This window comes from Podarcis pityusensis (genome assembly GCF_964106645.2).
Source record: "Podarcis pityusensis genome assembly, chromosome: 3".
NCBI lineage: Eukaryota > Metazoa > Chordata > Lepidosauria > Squamata > Lacertidae > Podarcis > Podarcis pityusensis.
The window spans coordinates 38839636-38861797 of record NC_138026.1 but is presented as its reverse complement, the minus strand read 5'-3'; the positions used below and the strand labels follow the sequence as shown (position 1 = coordinate 38861797).

Here is a 22162-nt window from a genome sequence, read left to right as displayed (position 1 = left end):
ATTCAAGGAAATAAGTGGGAGGCTGGGTGTTTTCTACATGAAGGAGGAGGAGAAAATGGAGGGGGCATGACAGTAGCGTCCAAATATGTAAATATAGAAGGATGTCAAAAGTTTCCAGCTGCCATATGGAACAATTAGCAAGGGCCCTACATAGGGTGGCCATAACATGACTCAGACTATCTCCATGACACCTACATTCCATTCAGTGTCACACAGCAATGTCCCTTCTGGTTAACTTTACAAATGCCACGCGCCAATAGCAAGAAGAGAAGCAAGAGGCATTATCAGAGTTCATGGACACCATTCCAGCCAGGCAAAAACATTCAGGGTGTGAAGTGAGGATTGTGGCCTGGGAAAAGTTCCAAGGGCCAGACAGAGAGGGCTGAAGGGGCACATTTGTCCCAGGGACATGAGGTCCCCAAACCCATTATACAACTATTCCACACCCACAGAAATCCATGCCACCTCATGATTGGTGAGTTAAAGATTATTGCAGAAAGAGACTGCTGTAATTCTTGTCAGTGACAAACCTTTTGGCAGGCTTTCACAAATTTCAGCTGGGAGGAAGAACCAGTCATTACTGGTGTCACCATGGACTTTGCTTCCCTAGACTCCACTTGCACACACACAAGACTTGGGAATCCCTCCTTGTACTTCTGAGACTCTCCAAACCTCAGTGTGAGGTGAGAAACTGAACGCCTCTTCCTCTGTTACCCCAGATATCCTGGGAGTGTGCAAATAACTTAGAACAGAAGCAGGGACTCTGCTATCCAGAACAAAATAAGACCTCTTGTGTCTCTGAGTTCTCTGTGATGTATGAAGAGCCTACAGAAGAGAAAGGGACTCTCATTTCGTGTGATCAACCAAGAACTGTGGTCACCACTAGTCATCTGCAAAACCCCTGGCAAGCTGGTAGCCGAGGGACAGTTGTTTATTTAAAGTGTACATTAGACTGTGTCTAGAACAAAATGGAAAAAAGACTGCTTTAAAAATAAGCGGGGTGTGTAATCATTTTTAATTATTCCACTGCTATCCCTTATCAGGACAACCCAATTAATTGCTGCTTTTATGCTTTCCCCTAGAGTAAAACAGTGGCTCTAGCACCTTTCTCCAAAACATAATTAGATCAACTGCTGTCAGTCACTGCAGCATCTCTGTGTTTTGTTATTTGCTGCATTTAAACCTATTATCTTGTTAATCCATTAGGGAGGAGAATAAAGCCAAAATAATTCTTAAATGTGCTTCAAACAAACTTAAATGGCTTAGACTTGTTAAACTGGAACCTTCTGTGGCTGTAAGAGCACATTCACAACCACCCTGGCTATGAAATGTTATTTTAAAAAAAAAAGAAATTTAAGTATCATTTCCCTTCCATCGCCAATACCTAGCCAACAACTTCTCATCCATTTCAGCTTCCCAAATGTATTTGTTAAAATTACCCAACAGCCCTAGAACAGAGCTGGGGAAGTTTTGACCTCCAGATCTTGTTAGACCACAACTGGCATCTTCCCTGATCATGCTTGCTGTGTCCACAACATTGGGAGCAGAGGTAGTCAATGCCACATTCTCCAGAAGGTTTTGACTACAACTCCCATCAGCCCTAGCCAGCATGGCCAATGGCCAGGAATGACAGCAACTGTAGTCCATAATTTATAGATGACACCCCATTGGTTATCCCTCATCTGGAGGGCCAGGGCAGCCAAGAAGTCACTCCAATATTTCATTCAAACTTCTAAGGATATCCTCTACAAGGGATTCTCTTTTATACAACAAACCTTATGAAAATATGACAAATACACTGCTGGGAAAGGGAGTCAGGACCAACACTTACTATAAACTTTATGTGCATTTTCACACTGTTACCTTATTATATATAATTTTGATCTGCATGGATGTTGTTTGAAACACTAAGCTCCTAAACATTCAATTCTTGGAGGAGGTTGCAATCTCAGAAGAAAAATCACCACCCAAGCCAAAGCTCGTATCCACATTCAAACTTTCAATTTTCTTACATTTGCTGAGCAAAACTCTCTTCACTATCACTCTGAGAATACACAGCTATTCCCAACATGACATTCTAAGAAGATGACTTACATCCTGCAATAATTACAAGTCGTTCATAATAGGCAAGAAGACGCAGATCAATTCAGACAGTCTAGTCCCACTTACACCAGAAAACCAAAACAAAGCTATTAACGTAAGTAAGGATCACCCATTGACACCATAATAATGGGCCTAGAGCTTCCACCCACTCTTCATTGTGACTCAAATTACCTCTGAGTGGCCACACCCTTTATTAAAAGTAAAGACAGATCAAAGGGTAGTGAGACAATTATTTTTAACTCGTGAATCTATTAGAGAAGTCATTTCCAAGGTATTCACTTTATGCTTATCAAGAGTCACCCCAGTGGACAAGCTGCCCTGACATACAGCTTGTCTACCACTATCAGTCTTGCTTGACATTGTGGAGTCTACAACGTACAGCCACCAAGAAGCATAGGATGTGTTCCAGGATGCACAAGGTAGCCCAATGCCAGGGACCGTCTGGACACTGAGGAGTGGTGGCTGGGTACTGATGAGTGGGAACCGGGAGAAGGGGTGTTGTTGGAGATTGACTTGGAAGAAGGAATCAGTGATCTGGGGAAGCCTGTAGCAGCCAGGAGATGAGAGTCAGAAGCAGGAGAAGCTGCAGGATTGGAGAGTGAAGCACAAGTGCAGGAGTCTGGAGAGATAGGTCAGCCTGGTATAGAGTCTAAGGCTTCCATGCCTCCTCCTCCTGCCCCCACCTCTCCTGCTCCACTGTCTCCCAAGACCATAGAGGACTGAAGAGGGAGGAGTAGAAACAGGTTACATGCAGGTGTAGTCTTCGCCTGCTTGCGTGCAGTTTGGGTGGGGGAAGATACAGAAGCTGAGGTTGGTTGGAAGGGCTCTCTGTTGCTGCATCTGCCTCATTGGGTGCACACCTAGGAGTAGCTGAAAGTCAGAGGACTGATGGACCTGCCTTTTCCTAACTTGTAAGTGTGCTTTTATAAAGAGTTGATTCCTCACTCTGGACATTCCTTGCCTGGCAGTGCTGTGTCAGGCATGGTCAATGCTCCATGGGAACTAGCAGCATGCCCTGGAACATTCAACAACACACAAGAACTACAGAGCAGCTAAACTGACATGGAAGAGGCATTCTGAAGGTAGAAAGTAAGGAAATCATTGTATTATCTGAACAGTCCATATAGCTTGGAACCCACATTTTATTTTCTTTCTAGCCCTTCTCCCAAATGGCTCCCAACAGCCAAACAGCAAAATAATGATTTTTTTAAAAAGTCGATATATTCACTTAGTAACACAAAATGTAGACAGATCACTTCCAACTACTACATTATTTCATTTCTTTTCAATGGGAGTGCTACAGGGTGTTCGGGGTTATTTTAGTTTCAAAGTCATTAACAGGTGCTATTTAACTTGCCTTACAACTGGGCATGCCCAGGAAGCATACCTCTTGCATGAAAGTAACTTGACGAGCCAGGGATTTGCAAATTAATCAGAACAGCCAATCACTCTGAACCAAACTGGGTAGATTTTAATATGTAGGCATTTCTCGACAACAAGATTTAGTAATGAAAGGAGTTATTACTAAAAATGGTTGTCTACTAAGGAAGCCCAAGTATAGTTTGCACTGCAAAGTTTCTGCCCATACTCTTGAGCAACCTTCCTCAACCAAGTACTTTCCAGATGCTTCTGGATTTGAATTCTCATCAGCCCCAGCCAGCATGACCAATGGTCAGGACTGATCAGAGTTGGGAGTCCAGAACTTCCAGAGGGCACTCAGGTGTGGGAGTCTGCTTCACTGCTTTTCTTCATTTACAGAAAAGTGCATTCATTCTTATAATTTAAAAACCATTGCATATTAGCCATCAGGCACTCAGAATGGGAAACATAAGTCACTGATCCAGCACATTCTCACAAGCTACAGTGATAGACTGGCATTGCCAATACCACTGCCTCAAATGTATTCAGCATAAATATTTAGGACTTGGTTGCTGAGTGACCATTTCAAAGAAAATGTTATTACTGTTTTTATAAGTAATATAAATATATATCTTCAGGGATTTAATCCTATCCAAAAGGATCATATGGTTACACAGTCACTTCAGTGACCAGAAGACTATTCTTATTTTACACATTTGATAAAGATCACACAAAGTCATAACAGGACAAACTGTTTTTAATTAAGTTTGTCATTCAAAAAGTACAAACAAATGTTTGTTTTAAAAAAATAATAATACATGGGCATTCTCTCAATGCTGCTTTTGTCCAAGAAGAACAGACAGTTCTTTCTCACACAGTACACAAATAAGAATATTTATATATCAACATATTAAAACAATGTTTTAAATACAATGGCTAAGATCCAAAGAACTACATTAGGTGTGCTCAGCGATCTGGACATGCTCAGTGGGATTTTTTAAATATATTCACCTCTCCTTTGAACAGTAGATCCCCCCGCACACTATATTACAAATGGTTTTTAAGAGGGGGTTTTTCGGTTTCAGAAGAGCTTTGCCATGTGTCCAAGGGCAGCTCTTCAAAAGGCAAAGTACAAGGCTCATTTTACTGTGGGGAAGTAGTTGTCCAAAAAAGCACACAATATATTTTTACATAGCTTATTGAGCCAATGTACTTTCTCCTCTTTGAATCAGTCTTCCAATGACAGCCTAGAACTGTACCTCCCAGATGTTTTGGACTATAACTCCCATCATCCCCAGTCATTGGCCATGCTGTAGTAACACATTGGAGAAAGCTAGTCTAGAGGGATTGACAAACTAATCCAGTGTATCTCAATAAACATTTCCACATAGGTTGCATTCAGTAAAAGGTCTCAAATACAAGCTTTTCAGAAAACAGTGGGGATCATATTCACAGTAGCAAAGAACACTAAAAGGAGCATAAAGCTGGTTCTCTGTCAAATTTAATATTTATTTGGATTTTATGAATATGGCATGGTTTTCCTCATCACATTTGAATTGGTCCTTTGTCTTTTTTTATATATAGTATTTATTAATTTTCCAACAATTTAAACACAACAGTACAAAAGAAAAAACGTAAATAAAATAACAAAAAAACCCAATGCAATACAATACAAAAACACTACAAAACACTAACACTAACACATAAAACTAATAAAACAAAAACAAAACCATTTCATTATCTTATCTTTCGTTCACTTGTTTCCATGACCTCCTCACACCTCCCTTTTTATATTCCACTTCTGTTAATTGTTTCAGCAATTCCTTTCCATCTTCCTCTGTTTTCTATCCTATAGTTGTCTTAACACATTCTAACCTTATTTTTTCCTTTAATACTCTATTAATCTATTTATACTCAATTCCTTATAACATTTCTGCTAAAGCCATATAACTTCATTCCAGCATTTTTCTAACATTCATTAATTTTACAGTATTTCTGTAAATAATCTTTAAACTTTTTCCAGTCTTGGTCCTTTGTCCAAGTTGCTCAAAGCAGAGTTCATTTAACTTTATTCTTGGATTCACCCTGTGGGTTAATTTAAGTAATACACTATGTGGCATTGGGCAAATGAAGCAATATCAGGCAATGTACATTTGTGACTCTTTCCAATCAAAATCCTATGAGTGAACACATCTCACAAATACAAGCTGTTCATTTAAAAGCAATAATGAATATTAGTCTTAACGTTATGACAGTCCACATGAAGGATGGGAAAGCAGCTAATCGCAGCAGCCAATTAAATGGAATAACCTCAAAGGAAGAAGTCTCCAGTTTGAACCTCACCTGTGCTAAGGGGCTTTAGGCAAGCTACTTTCACAGCATCTGCAATATGGGGGGATATTAATATAGACAGAGTTGTTGTAAGGAATGCAACAATATAATGCATGTGAAGTTCTGTAAACACTTGAAAATCCTATAAAAATATTAGTCCATGGATTTCAAAGCGTTTACCATGAGTATGATTAAATGTTAGAGATCACCTTCTATTTCCACTGAAACATGCTTAGGGCCCAGCCACAAATTTTCATTTAGATTCCACAAAGCCAAAGAAAAATGTATTTGGGGTTGTGGTTTTTCTCCTCTCTCTCTCTCTCTCTCTCTCTCTCTCTCTCTCTCTCTCCTCTTTTCTTCTTCTTCTTCTTCTTCTTCTTCTCCAAGTTTTAGTTTCTAGGTGTATTTTTCCTTTGCCACCATGGGGATCAATTTTCTGCCTCAAAGAACCTACTTTTTCAGTAATGTTGACTAATATATTCAACACTGTATGCAATTCAAATTAGTTCTCTCACCAGAGACAGATTTATCCTGAGAGATTAGCTGTGCCAAAACAAACAGGAAAAGTCCCTGGATAGTCTTCACTCTTCAATATCATGCTACCCTACCATAAACAGAACTCAAGAACACAGATGATTCTTCCACAACTTTTGTAGTATCAAAATTTTATCCTTGTAAAAGCCTACTTGCTATTCTTTTAGGCATTCCACGCTTAAAATGCAAAGGAGATTTCCATTTATTTCCAGCAGATGGACTAAAACGGCTTAAGGTTTTCATCTGCCTCTTAGGATCTCCTAGTCCTATTAGTCTGTTTTCATTAAAAATTTACCAGGCTGAAATATTGTGTTTCTGCCTTTGAGGCCATTAGAGGAAACCAAGTACATGCTCTACCTGACTGAGAATGAACAGCTACAGTGAAAAGCTAGGTGAGCCACAAAATGCCCTTAGCAAATATACTTATTTGGCAGACGTATGAGAAGAATTGCTTATAGAACTGATGTCGAAACTGGTTTTATTTTGGCAAATTATGTGCAAAAATAGAAGAAGAAATCTATTAGTATCAGTACAGTATTGTTATTTTCTAAATTTGTATACTGCCTTCATCCGAAGATCACAGGGTGGTTCACAACATAAAAATACAAAACAAAAACAAACCAATAATCTGAGAGCAGACCATCCTAATAGGTCCCCCACCTCTGCAGAGGCTGTAAGGTGCTGAAAGCCTAAACCTCAAAAGGAAGTGATCTGGCCAGGACAAGGGACTAATTACCCCACTTTCAGATCACCCTCTTCCTGCCTTGTTGGGAAAAAAACCAAGGCCCAGAGTGTGGTTTGCCACATCCATTGGGCCAGTGATGTTGATCAGTGATGGTCATCATGGCAGCTATGAAGTTCTGAGCCACCCCAGAGCCTGTAGCCTCAGCAGAGATGTTGAAACCAGCATTCTGGGAATCTTCAACACTGTGTCTCTGCCAGCTCAGGCAGGGAGACTGCTGGGTAGTGAGGCGGGTGTTAAACCAGCAGAATCCCTAATCTGTCCCAATTGCCCAATGCCAGAAACACACACTCTAGATCCCGTCTCAGTTGGGACAGAGAGCCTGGAGAAAGAGACAGAATCTCTATAGACTACAGCAACTCCCCCTCCTCGACTCTCAAGTCTGCCCGATGCAGCATCAAGTACCCAGGTGGGCACAACTGGGTGAGACCAACCAGATCTGTCTTCTCATCAGATCGTGGATGAGGGAGGTTTTACTCAGAGCTGAGCAACAGCAGCTGCAGAACCAAGGGCTGGCTGATAGGACAACCACGATTCCCCAGGAACCACAATTCCCTAGCCTGACCCACCTCAACACCATACTTCCCTTTGCCCAGAGCCATTGCGATTAGTCTCAACCCTGCTCCCCTAGCTCTTCCCTTCCCATGTATATCTTACATCCCTTAATTTTAAAAAACAATAACAGCTATGTAGAATTACATTTATACATCATTTAAACCTAAAGAAATAAGACTAAACATTCTAAAGCAGCTGACAATTTTACCCACTCAGCCTTCTTGATACAGATATAAGTAAAAGGTGAGGGTTGCCACTTCAAAACAAGATGCTTTCGCTTGAATGTGTCCTTGAGATACAACTTTTTGCATGAAGCACTTTTAACTAAATACTTTTCTATGCCAACTGTACTCACAACTGTACTCACATCTACTTATCTCAAACAGGAAGTGGAATCGCACACAGAGAGTAGAGGCAAATGGCCATCAAAAACCTGCTTCTGATATTCATGCAAAACTCATTTAAATGAAACCTATTCCTGCACATTACTTTTAAGTCTAAGGACGCTTCACAGCAGCACCTGCAAGACTGAAGAAGCCATCTCCTGGTTCTCAGGTCAATGAGTAAAGCACACCCTTTTTTTAGAGTTTACCGCATAACCAGCATGCAAGTGGTCCCCTCCCACTTCCATGAAGGACTGAGGCTTGAAATACACCAAGATCCAAAAAGGCAACTGTTGGTTTGCAAGATTTGGGAATACCCCTCCCTTTTGTCATTGTGCTTGTTGCCTATTGGTGCTGCCCTCCTACATTACTTGAGGTGTACCACAAAACTGACTCATTTTCTTTGAAGGAGTATACAGAGAAGTGCAAAAAGAAAGAAAAAATAACCTAACCAACAGAGACTGCTCTTGTCCCCATATAAACACTTCACAGAAAAATAGGGGTGGGGGATAAAATAATAAATGATAATAATAATACATTTTATTTATACCCCGCCCTCCCCAGCCAGAGCCAGGCTCAGGGTGGCTAACAATAGTAAAATTACAGTAAAAACATAATAGGGGGGGAACCAATTTAAAATACAGGTTAAAATGCAATTTAAAATGCAGCCTCATCAAAACCATAAGGGGAGGGAAACATAAGGGTCAGACTGAGTCCAGACCAAAGGACAGGCGAAACAGCTCTGTCTTGAAGGCCCTGCGGAAAGATGTCAAGTCCCGCAGGACCCTAGTCTCTTGTGACAGAGTGTTCCACCAAGTCGGGGCCAGTACTGAAAAGGCCCTGGCCCTAGTTGCGACCAGTCTAACCACCTTGTGACCTGGGACCTCCAAAATGTTGTCATTTATGGACCTTAAGGTCCTCCGCAGGGCATACCAGGAGAGGTGGTCCCGTAGGTACATGGGTCCTAGGCCGCATAGGGCTTTAAAGGTCAAAACCAGCACCTTAAACCTGACCCTGTACTCCACCGGGAGCCAGTGCAAGTTTGTACTAAATACAGCTTATTTTAGTTATTTTTCATATCACCCTTCAGTTCAATAACTCCTAGGCTGGTTTACAATAAAAATAATTCGGGGGGGGGGGGGAATAGTTCCAAAGATGTACAAGTATGTGAGTAATGATGAGCGAAATTTCAGAAGCCAGAGAGAACAAAAAGAGGATGCCCAAGAACTGCAGGCAAAACTATGAAACAGTAATGATTCCTACTCATTACTAAGGTGGGGGCACCTTTGTTCCACTCATATCTTAATGCAAACTTTCAAAATTTGCTCTTCTCAAACGAATACGTGAACAGGTCTTTGAAACAGAAATTTGATCTCCTCTGAATTTTGCGATGCAGTTCTCCAGCCAAATCATGCATACAGAAACGCATGCATTTGTAAGAAGTGCTTGGGAAATGTAATGGTTTCTAAGGGGTTGCTCGTGCGTAAGCAGGCACCTATCTCCCTGGCTGGGTGCAAACACCTGGCTGGGCTGCCAAAGTGAACCTTTTCTGTCCGGACCACCACTCACCCGTGGCTGACTCAGTCGCTGGCAGAATCCGTGAGTGGGTGTTTCTTAAACTTCTTCCAGCAAAGAAGTTCTTTGACGCCTAGTCTCTGCCTACCCTCTCTGTGCGGAAGCCTTCTGCGCAGGGAGGGTGTGGGCAACGGAGGACCCCTACTCTCCCCGCTGGTCCCAGGCAAGGAGTCATGGGACCGCCTCGCCACTTCCCCCACCTGCCCCCCTTCTCCACTGGTGCTACGCTGATTCTCTTCCCCAGAAGATGGGCTGCTTCTCCCGATCCCTGGACGCTCTCTGGAATCCCTCTGGATTTTGCGCTCTCCCTCCAGTACTGATGGCAGTTCCCTGACAGAAAAATAATGCATGAAAATGATATACAAACATGGATTTTATCAGGGTGTGTGTAAATTTCCATGCAAACTTTTTTCATGAAAAGCTTTGCAAATGTTCAGCTGTTTATGAATGATATAAATTGCAAATGAAGAAAAAAGCACAATTAGAAGCAGAGGGGGACTTTGTACTTGTATGTGGAAACGGGACACAGAGAATTTAAGATCAGAAAAAGTGGGAAACTGGAAGAATTTGAAACAGAGAGATTTGTTCACTCCTGCACTGACCCCAAAAGAGAATACACACAGACCTCTGAATAACTAAAATTATATTGTTTTAACATATTGCATGTTTCAATAATGTTTCCCTAGCGAAGCTCCTCCTTTCTGTTTCCAGCACCACCCAAGTTTAAAGCAGCAAAAGTTTCTACTATTAAACAATCCAAGGAATATTTAACAGTACAGAGTAATGGGATTAGCACACTTAAGAGTCCAACGGACTGCAGCTGTTATTTAATTCTCAACAGCCCAACTTTGCTTTAAAAATGAATTGAGCTCCATTTTTTCTATAAGGCCACACAACAGGGGTAGCCAATGTGGTGCCTTTAAGATGTTGCAGACTCCCACTCTTACCTGCCCCAGCTGGCATGGCCAATGGACAGGGCAGAGTTGGAGTCTATGATATCTGGAAGGCACCTAGTTGGCTACCCCCATCCATTTAAGGATCAATGCACTTTCTGAGTCTTCTGCAGAGGTTTTATTATGAAATCTACACTGACGTAATTACAGGTTTGCTCAACTAAAAAGCCTGGCATTGCAGAATTGCCTGCTCACAACACACATCAGGGTGCCTACGTTAGTCCTCATGCTGGTTGTTGTCAACGCTACAGGCTATATATCCTTCGGCATTCAACATCTTGCCTGGGGAAGATACAGATGTTCCACATCAGCTTCATAATGACCTTGTCTGAAACAAGTTTGGCCAAATACAAGCTATATTGTTAAGCAACAGAGATTAAGCATTTGGGTGAGGAGGAGTATGGCAGTTGTAATTTAATTGCTTCTTGCCCTGCTGAAGTCTTGAGAAAATAAACAGAAATTTATTCTCCCTCATGTTCCGCACCTTCCTTGCCATGACTCTCATCAGGACAGAAATGACATCATTTCTCATCTACAGATATAGATATACAGTGGTACCTTGGGTTACATACGCTTCAGGTTACATACGCTTCAGGTTACAGACACCGCTAACCCAGAAAAAGTGCTCCAAGTTAACAACTTTGCTTCAGGATGAGAACAGAAATCGGGCTCCAGCGGTTAAAAACGGACCTCCGGAACAAATTAAGTACTTAACCAAGGTACCACGGTATATATATATATTGCTTGCAAAAAGTTTAGTATGTTATGCTAGAAGATGACCTGTCATCTACATAAAGATACACAGAGTGCCTTAAAGCAGCCTTCCTCCACCAGGTGTTCTCCAGATGTTTTAGACTGCAACTCATGTGCTGGCAGGGGCTGTTGCAGTCTAAAACATCTGGGGAGCACCAGGTTAAGGAAGGCGGTCTTAAAGAAAAGGAATTCGGTTTATCTTGTATTTAACACAACTGCACCAGCAAATTCTTGAACAACCTGTTTTATTACATACATTTAAACCGTAACATGGTCAGGTATGCTCACCTAAAGGCCTGCTTTTGCCCATAATCACCAGCCAGCATTTCAAGATCACCATCTCAGGCCCTGCTCTCTGTTGTCCCTTTAAATATGGACTCGTTTGGCAAGAGAAAGGACCTTTTTGCAGTGACACTTCAGCTAGGAACTCCTTCCATGGAGAAGCCCACCAAGCTTCTCCCGTTTTCTGTTTGTTTTTAAAAAACAAATCTTGAGGGAAAAGTTTAACCACGAGTCTGTGTCTGAGAAAGTTTCTCCGCCAAATATTGGCTTAGCTCAACGCAGCATGGGAGTAAAAGAAATACTCAACAAAGTGCCTGTGGCCTCCTCTCCATGAGCCAACACGTTTGTCCAGTTGCAGCACTGCATAATTTGGTCTACTGTGTTGTGTGAACCAAGCCCATGTTTTTATCCGTGGTATTCCCCCCCCCCCCCAGTTTCTTTTTTAAACTGGACGGGTCAACCTGCTTATTTTTAAAACTGGATGGGTAAACCTGCTTTTCAAACTATTTTTGTTAGCTTTGCTGCTTTAATTATGAGAGTTTTCATTTTTATATCTTCACAGGCCACCTTCTGAGAAGATTTCCTAAAAGACAGAGTATAAATCTATAATCTATCCTCCACAAGCGGCGATAAAAATTTCCATAGAAAAAAGGCTAGCTCTCGAGATTGTCGCATCCCAGGAAAAACAAGGACCGAACAGTGTGATGCAGATGAAAGGGGGAGGCCTGCATTTATGGGAAGGAGTAGGCTTTCATTGCAACCTGGAGGATAAAATAACGATGTCACAAAAACAGGCCACCAGATCTGCCCTATAAATTTCCATCCCCGCTGGCACAAAGTCACCAGGGGCACCCTACAGCTAACTCTTATATGTGGATGGTTACCTTTCCCTGATAAATCACATGGCAAACCGAATGTTTTATTTCATAGTTTTTTTCCTAGTGTAGGAATAAATCAGTGCTAATCAGAGTGCATTACATATTAATTATAACACTTTAGTTTTACTTGTCAAGTTCTTGTACTTCTGTTGTAAAATCCATGTGAGGCCCAGTCTTGATTTGTACAGATACCTCAGGAGAGACCAATTGTACCACACAGGGACCCTGTTTGTAATATTCAGCTCTTCACCTCCAAAATGATAAGCACAATGCTTGCTACAGAGTAGGCTTGCCCAACAGCTGTGACATTACCTAGCTTTCTAAAACGAAATTTAAGCCTGCGTTGCTGAAGCCAATAGGATCTTACATTTCACTTGACAGATAAACTAAAGCTGCAATTCTAACCCCATTTACCTGGAGGAAGCCCACCGAATTCAGTAGGACTTCTGAGTCAGCATAATTAGGAGTGTGCTCTAAGCTCCTAAAGCAAATATTCTTTGCACTGTCCTCCTATACTGGAAAGAATGTGTATTCACGAAAAACAACCATCCTTTACTTGTCAACAACTCAGTGGAAAAGCACAGTCTATGATTCTCTGTTTTGCTTGCATTAGGTCTCACATGGAATCCCTGGCACCTCCAGTTAAAATGAGCTGCGATAATGAGGCGTAGAGAAATTGTGTCCACAGTCACTGCCGGTCACTTTAGGCAATATTGAGCCTAGTCTCTGTCAATCCAAAGGAATACTTTTTAAAACAAAAAACAAAAATTTGGCATAGCAAAGGATCTAATATGATATTCAACTGGCAATTCTCACTTCAGTAACCATCATTCCCTCATATTCAGTTGCCTTCACAGACTTTCACCAAATGTAGAAAAGCATCATCTTTTCATTCTTTGCATATCAAGCACCTCCCATTCTCATTATCTATCTAGTTTATTAATTTTCTAGGTAAGTTAAATGCCATTGCATGGCCATTTTAAACCAATTCATTTTGTAAGTGAAGTACAAGGTAGACTGTAGACTCATGTGTCCAAGAAAAATAAAAATACCACAGGAGCTAACATCCAAACAGGAAGAGACAGAAGACAAATGCAATCAAAATGAGTTTCTTTATTTATTATTATAAATATTATTATAACACTTAACATGAATGTCTCACCAATGCATCTCTCTTAGACACAAATTTATTTTTATAGCTATATATTTTATGTCAGGGCCTTTCTGCTAATTTGACAATGGGTGAGTTGCTGGAGTGGGAGGAAAGGAGTATCCATCCATCATTACTTTGGTCAGCAACTGCCTAGAGCACTGTTTCCCAAAGGGGGCAATACCGCCCCCTGGGGGGTGCTGGAACGACCCAGGGGGTGGTAGTAGCCTTGGGTGCAATTGGGGCGGGGGGGTTGAATAAAAAGAAGGGGGTGGTGGAAGCATAAAGAAAGAAGAATTTTTTGAAAAACCATCCATACATGTTTCATCTGTTCTGTAATTATGCTTACCAATGTAACACAGAGTTAAAGTCGTCGTGATTATTTTCCAAATAAACAGACAAAATGCAAGTTATAACTCGAAATCAGTGGTCAAGTCCGCCGACAGATCTTAACAAGCATTTTTTATTTTAATATTATCCTTTCGAAATTTAAAAATTGTCCAGTAGCACCTTAGAAACCAACTAAGTTTGTTCTGGGTGTAAGTTTTCGTGTGCATGCACACTTCTTCAGATACTTCTTCATCAGACCAACATGGCTACCTACCTGAATATTATCCTTTCCGTGTAATGCACTATGTTACTATGGTTGATTTTAATAAGTAATTTTATAATTTAAAGCTTCAAGGTGTCTTATTTACAATAGCATCTTTCTTTACTATGTTGTAGGACATAGGTAGAAATATAGACACATAAAAAAATGCCAATTTGTCACTGCATCTTTCTGTTCATTCACTTAAAGAAGGCAGATTTCCAGGAGGGTGCTAAGTAATTATTTTTATGAAAAAGGGGTGGTAGGCCAAATAAGTTTGGGAACCTGTGGCCTAGAGGCAGGTTGAACATTATGATCAAGTCATAAAACCCCATGAAATCCCCCTCTTTGCTGGCCTCTGTCATAGTGCTGTCATGCTGCCAGAATTACTTAGAGATTTCTCCAGTACCCTTAGGAAGCACTACAGATATTTCATGAGGAAAGCTACAGAGGGTGAAATTCTAGCTGCTCTGCCCTTTTCAAGGCACAGTAGCCCTCAGGGCCAGGGCCTGGCAGCTACCTCCCTGCTTAGGCAAGAAAAGAGAGAGGCAAGCAGTAGCCTTCCAAGGAAGCCCCACCCTGAAAGCGTTTGATTAAGAATGAAAACAGCTATGACTAACAGTGTAACAATGCAAAGTCCCAATGGGCAGAGCTGCCAGTTCCCAGCTGCCAAGCTGCTAATAGTTTCACCTGCTATTACCTGGTATCAGGTGCTTTATGCTCAAACCAGAAGATCATCTCACCAGGTAACTTGGCACAATGACAACCGACGGCAAATGCCTCCTGATACAGGCACACTCTAGAAGGCAAGTTGACCCTTCCAAGTGGCCCTTCAAGAGAGGGAATCAATAATCAATTTCCACTTTGCTCTCAGCTTTAGGTTCTCCCATGCATTGTTTGCTTTAATGTTGTGGATGCCCCAAAGGCAGATATCCCTGAAGAAGCATGGAAAATATCCCAGGTTCGTTCCCCAACATCTTTAGGTGGGGCTGAGAATCATAGAATCATAAACTTGTAGAGCTGGAAGAGACCATGAGCATCATCTGGTCCAACCCCCTGCAGTGAAGGAATCCTTTTGCCCAATGTGAGACTCGAACCCAGACCCTGGGTTCTCATGCTCTACCAACTGTGGGAAAGACCCCTGTTTTCAACCATAGAGAACTGCTGCCCTTCACTAGAAGCTTTAGCTACCTACATCCTGGCAAGATTTCTTGACATAGTCAGTAACACTGGCTACGTTCTCCCCTGCCCCCCCCCCCCCATGATATTGTTCATTTTTCTTTTCTATTCTATTTTTAACAGACATGCTGCTCATAATAAATACAACTAAGGGTGCAGCTAAATTACTGTTTATCCATCTTTCTGTGAAACTTTGTTCCGTGTGTATTGTCTACAAAGTTGCCTACAGCTATCCACAATAAGAAAAAAAACAGCAAACTGCCTGGGAAAGCAGCCTTTCTACAAAAACAACAACCAAAAAAACCACTCTCATTTAAAAAAGAAAACCTCTTTTACTGTGGGGTAAATTGAAGTCAGAAAGGCTTTTCATCATTTCTTTTGTTTTGAACTTTTTGCAGGACTCCAGCCTTGGCCTACTAAGTATTAAGCACTGCAATGCTCTGTTGGTTTTCAATAATAACTTGATAAAAATAAGAACTTGATAAAAACCATTCGGAATGGCACAGACCCCTTCAGACAACTGGGCCAGTTCCTTATGAGCTCTACTGCAGCAGTCCTCACACAGTGTGAATAAACTGTACCTCTTATAATGGGTCTCTCATTTGGTGATATGCTTCAGAAAGGCAATTTCCCCCCAGGACTAAACCTGGAGAGATTATTTATACTACTGAGCATGCCTTACATAAATTAGGTTTTATTAAGTATGCTGTGAGTGTGTTTTATTTTTACCTTGTCAGCTACCCTGAAAGGGCTTCTGCCCTTAAAAATGCAGCCTAAAACTCTTTCTAATTAATTAAACATGCAACAGTTTGGCTTTTATTCCAATCTTTCTCTTGCCAGTAAAGATAACAATGCATATTTTTTTAGTTTTTATTATCGACATAATGCTGTAATCCTTCAAAGACTCTTGAGGGATGTTAAAATAACCACCATCAACAATTTATAGTGTACTTGGGTTTTGGCAGAGCTTGTTACTAAAGCTAAATTGGAGAGCAAGAGTCTCATTTTTCACCTCTGTTAATGTGTCATACTTGCAGCACAAGAAGGCTTGCTTCAGTTGTCAACCTTTGTACTCTCCTGAACTGAGGATCAGGTTCACAGGCCATTTTACAACTTAATGATTTCAAGAACTGTGTGAGGAAATTAGCTCATCTCTCCATCAGCATTAGTTGCAAATGACAAGATCTAGTCCTGCTCTGGGATCAGAATCTGTAATTATTCAACTATATTTATTGCTCTGAAAGACACCATATTATCTAGATCTATTACTGCAGTATCTTTAGTTATTTTGCCTCTGATCTGAAGGGTGAAAGCAATAACACCTGTTAGGAACTGCTAGCATCACATTCACTGCTAAGGGACCTCCTGCATATGAGATTTTCCTGCATCTGCTCATATAGTGCACCCAAAACTCACTGGATACAAAGCCCCCATTTACAGCTTGTTGAAATGCCCTTTCTACATAGCACACACACAGAATCCTGCACTATGGGTGGGTGGTGCCATCTGCATATGGGAAAATATGATGCGAGAAATGCCATGCTATGGAAAATGCACACATTTTCTAATTCAAAGATCACTCCTGCAAGCAATTCCCTTCTTCCTTTGCCCATGAAAGTGTAACATGTAAAAATAATGCATTCTGTCCACAGTCCAAAATAATATGTTGCATCTCAGGTTTCCCTGGTTAATCTGCAAAATATCCAGCACCATCTAATTATGTCATATAGTCAAAAATACTGTGCTTCAACTGAGAAATATGTTGGCAAGTGGTTTTGCACAGGTTACAGGAACATAGGAATACCTTATACCAAGTCAGAACATTAATCCATCTAGCTCAGCTTTCTCAACAATGACTGGCTGTAACCCTCCGCGATTTCAGATGGGAGACATTCCTTACCCTACCTTGTGATACCAGAGATTGAACCTAGGATATTTTGCATGTAAAGCTCTACATCTGAACACTTGATAGTTTGTGAAAATGTCCAATTAACAATGGCCAAGATCCAAATAGAGGTATAGGTTTATGCAAGAGGCTTGTCCTAGTCTAATGGAATCTACAGTATAATTTAAGATTCCCTTGCCACCCAATAGCAACATTCTCTAGGTAGCTTACAGTATCCTAGACAACATTTTAAGAAGCTTCACTTACTGATATACATGTACATGCCACGTTCAGCTTTGCATAATTCAAGAGACAAATAGCATAATGAAAGTCACTCCCCTCTACCTTAAGGAGCTTTTGAAATACCATGAACTAGTCATGTCCCATCACCAACATAGAATTTGTCCAAGGAAGAGGCAGGCATGGTTCTTGACTTTAGCAATACCATTCCAGTGTCTCCACTTTTCCCAATTTCTGTACAAAACCCACACAAAGAAAGGCACAGCTTCCCGAAACAGGGGCCATCAGACAAACTGAAATTTAATATCAACAGCTAATGCAAGACCAAACACTTAAAATGATTAATTTTCTGCCACACGCCACAAAGGAAGCAATTTCTCAAGATTCGTAGATAACCATCACCCTTCCTTCCTGAATTAATCCATGATAAAATGTATTATATTATCATTTTGCAGCCCAGTTCCTGTTATCTTTCGTTCTCACCTTGCTCACTGCGGGCAGTCAGCACAAGTTACAGTTGCCTGGAGATGATGCCAGAAATTACCTCCTAGCACCCTTTGTGCTTTCTGTCTCCATCTCCTATTCATTGCGGCCTTGGAGCGGGCCAGGATGGCATAGTTAGTACTTCTAAATAGAATGTATAGCTTCTTATAGTACAGGCATGATAGAGATCTCCATATACAATAAAATACACTCACTACACAGCAGTTGCTTTTAGTAACATGTATGTGGAGACGGCAATGTAAACTTAGGCTCACTATTGTATCTCCATTTCCTTATCTGTGAGTATGTACACCAAGGGTACCCAATCTGGCTCCTCCAAATGTCACAGTACTCCAACTCCCATCAGCCCCAGACAGGATGGTCAGGGGTTCTAGGATGATGGGAGTTGTAGTCCTTCATTATCTAGGGAGCACCATATTGGCTGAAGTCAGAGAGAGAATACACATATGCGTATAAATATACGCAATCTACTTAGAACACCTGAGAGATTCAACAAGAGATCCGGGCCAGAGGTTGTGAATCACAATTTCTGCCACAGAGAAATGTGTGAACTCTGTTTTCCATCTAGATTATGAACACTTCCCAATGGGGGAGACCCCCCCCCCAAGCCTCAGCTTCAGACATTCAACAGGAGTCCATAAGCACCACGGTACCATTATTGCATCCTGGTAACTTCTCTTTCTTACCTACCAGATATCCAAAGCTGTTCCATTTAATGTATCTCACAATTAGTTCCTGGCTCTGAAAGCTGATGCAACTTCTTTTTTTATAAGTTTTTTTATTGTAGCAGACAAACATAGATATTCTTCTGTAACTTGTACTAATAACCTGTGACCTTTGATCTCAGGTGTGCATTTTGGGTCAGAACCTTCCACCAAATGCTGGTGTTTATCTTTTCCCTAAAAGTCTTGAGGAAGGTTATGCTGTAATAAACATCCTGATAAGGATGTCTAGCTTTTCCCTGCTGCAAAACCCAGAGTGCACCCTCATTGCTTCCTTCTTTAATTATAAGAGATTACTCAGGTAAGGGCTCAGGACTTCTCTATTAACACCAGAGACTCAGGTTCCACAGTAATCATCACATTCTGAATTAATTAGCAGGCGGCATGTTAATTTAATGAAAGAGGCAGGCAAGGTAACAACCACTGTGTGCAAGGAAACCTTCTTTCGTAGCTATAGTTTCTAATGTTTAGATGTTGCTGTTATTGTTAAAAATAATAATAATATTTTAAACCTCATGAGTACCCGCTATCCTCCCACATCATAAGGCAACACACAGCATCAGGAACTTTAAACCCCGCTCCCCATTCTCCAAATACCAACTGCTCTGGAATCATAGCTGTCAACTTTTCCCTTTTCTTGCAAGGAATCCTATTCGGAATAAGGGAATTTCCCTTTAAAAAAAGGAAAAAGTTGACAGCTATGTCTGGAATGTCAGCTTCTTTCTTCATTTCAGAATATCTGATATATCTAATATAAGCAGTAAACAAACCCAAGGTAAGTGTGTTTGTGGGGAGGATTTTTTTTCCAGAACTCAGAAACCTTCAAAGTTCTCTTTAGGTCAAAAGTTCTGCAGCCTCTCCCAGCTGCAATCACTTCCTACAGAGAGTAATTACCGCATTTAGAAGTTCTCCTAAAGGTGAGCAATCAACCTGCAACAACTGCCACCCAAAGTTTCCAAAATCAGAGAGAGAGGCTAAATCATTCCATAAAACAACATGCCGAGAATGACGAACAGGATGGAAAGCCACCCTTTAACCTATATATACACATACATGTAAATTATGACACATATATATGCACAAACATACCGTGTGTGTAGAAAAAAAGATTACTTGCAATGTACATAAAAAAGAGCAGGCTAGTGTATGCTTTTGGAGGTGACTTTTAATGCGTGTTTGTGGGAGGTGATCTTGGAAAGTGTTAACAACTTCCCCAAACCAAAGCCTGTGTTGCTGTTTATATCTATCTATAATAAAACAAGTCGTATTCCAAGCTTTATCTAACAAAAGTCAATCAGGGTTCCCACATGAACAGCGTCAGCAACAGGAGGGGAAAAGCCCAAGACAGAAAGCAGACCCGAATGCAAGCGGAGAGAGGGAGGGAGGCGGAGAAAGAGAGAAGAAACTCGGGATGGAAAAAGAGGGAAGGGGCTCAGAGACGGGGAGGCGGAAAAGAGCCAGAAGAGGCGAAAGGGGGGACAGGGCAGCAGCAGCGCAGCCGCCGGCTTTCAGAGCCGGGAGGGAGGAAGGCAGAGCGCGGGGCTCTCCGTCTGGCCCCCCCGTTTACCTGCCGTCGCCGCCGCCGCGCTTCGTCCCCAGCTGATGCCGACTCGGCCCGGGCGTTGCGCGGCTGCTGCTGCTGCTGCTCCTCGCAGCTCCGCCCCGGCGCTCCTGGGAGCCGAGAGCGGCCGGGCCGGGGCGGGGCCTCCGCTGACGCCACGGCAGGAGAGGGAGGAGGAGGAAGCGCCTGGTGCCGGCCGGAGTTGCAACTTGTCCGCTCTCCTCCCGGGCCAAGGGATGCTGAGCATGCGCCGACCCAGCCGAGCGTGCTCAGTAAGCGGCGCCGAAGTCGCCTGCCCAGTTCGTTGCCCTTTCTCGGACTTCTAAGTCATATACAGTGGTACCTCGGGTTAAGTACTTAATTCGTTCCGGAGGTCCGTTCTGAACCTGAAGCTGTTCTTAACCTGAAGCACCACTTTAGCTAATGGGGCCTCCTGCTGCTGCCGCGCCGCCGGAGCCCGATTTCTGTTCTTAACCTGAAGCACTATTTCTGGGTTAGCGGAGTCTGTAACCTGAAGCGTATGTAACCTGAAGCGTATGTAACCCGAGGTACCACTGTATGCAAGAAGTAGAACTCGAGCGATCTGCAGCGGGGCAGGAGGACTCGGAGGGTTGTTCAGATAACAGAGGCTCCCTGCTCAGGGCTCTCCCCTTTGGCTGCCCGCACGAGTCTAATCTTCCGAGTCTGCTGCATGGCAAACGCAAAGCATCGCCTCAGGCCCCCCACCCCATAGAAAAGGAGAGAATTGGTACCCACACCACGATCATACGCAAAGAATACGGAGGTTTTATCTAGCACAACACCAACAAAGCTTGTGCGCAGCTACAGCAGTCCATGCATTTTAATATTTTATGAAATATTATATTTAGTATTTTATTATCCCTGTCTTTCCATGTATCTTGGTATTTCGAGGTTCAATTTGTGATTCAATATACTGTATTTAGGAAGTGAAGATTGAGTTTTCTATGTTCATCCAAATGTGACATTCCCTTCCCCAAACCTTCTTTTTTGAAGAAGTTGTTTTTCCTGTCCTGACATACAGGTTTATGAGATGAATGAATATCTGTAGCAATAACAAACACTTTTGGAACATTAGGAGAGAAAGGATAGATGTTCAATGTGGGCATTTGTTAGGAAGATACATAAGGAAGGAAGGAAGGAAGCTCGGAGCAAGTAGGACTCATGTTGTTTGAGCACAGTAAGGCAATAAATCCCCTGTCCAGCCCAGAATTTCCTGTGTTATTGAAACCAGCTCTGAGCAAGTTTGTTTTCTTTTTCTTTTCATCTTTGTGGGACGCAGAGTGGCGCTTTCAGCTACAAAGCTGACCTGCACATTCTTGCAAAGAATACTTTCCTCTTTGGCCTAGAATGCAGGAGTGCAGGCTCAATGGAACACCTTTTCTTTCCATGCCCATTGTCACAGGAGCGCAGTAGAAATCCCATTTCTAAAATAAAAAGCTAACAAGCAAAGTTCACAATTCAAAGTCTGAATAGCTTCACTTTAGGCTTTCCAAAAGCAGTTTCTGAGATGTGTTTGGGCAGGATTCTTACAAAAGGCATGCTTTGCAGCTAATTACGTTCCTCATTCACATAACATGGCATTCACATAACAAAACAATTATTGCTGGGATGGTTAAAGTGGGTGACCCATTTCTGTGATGTCAGTGCAAGGTTATTTCCACCTTGTTTTTCATGCCACTCCCACTTTTCTTCTTAGTTCCCTGTCACATACCAACAACCTCTGTTAGGCTAGAAAACGCCTTCATTTGTTTATTGGCACACACAGAGGCAATCACAGATCATCTTGTTAATGGGAACTTTACAGGACATAGATGGTCTTTGGTTATGAGAGCCAGTGTGGTGTAGTGGTTAAGAGCGGTAGTC

General features: G+C 41.9%; 1 protein-coding gene across 1 annotated transcript in view; it reads right to left on the bottom strand.

Annotated features, from left to right (window-relative positions):
• MYO6 (myosin VI) overlaps positions 1 to 20415 on the bottom strand; it is a 105618-nt gene extending 85203 nt beyond the window's left edge. Inside the window, exon 1 of the mRNA XM_080998282.1 lies at positions 20285 to 20415. The gene's annotated coding sequence lies outside the window, so the exon portion shown is untranslated. The remainder of the gene's footprint in view (positions 1 to 20284) is intronic.
• Positions 20416 to 22162: the final 1747 nt, after the last annotated feature.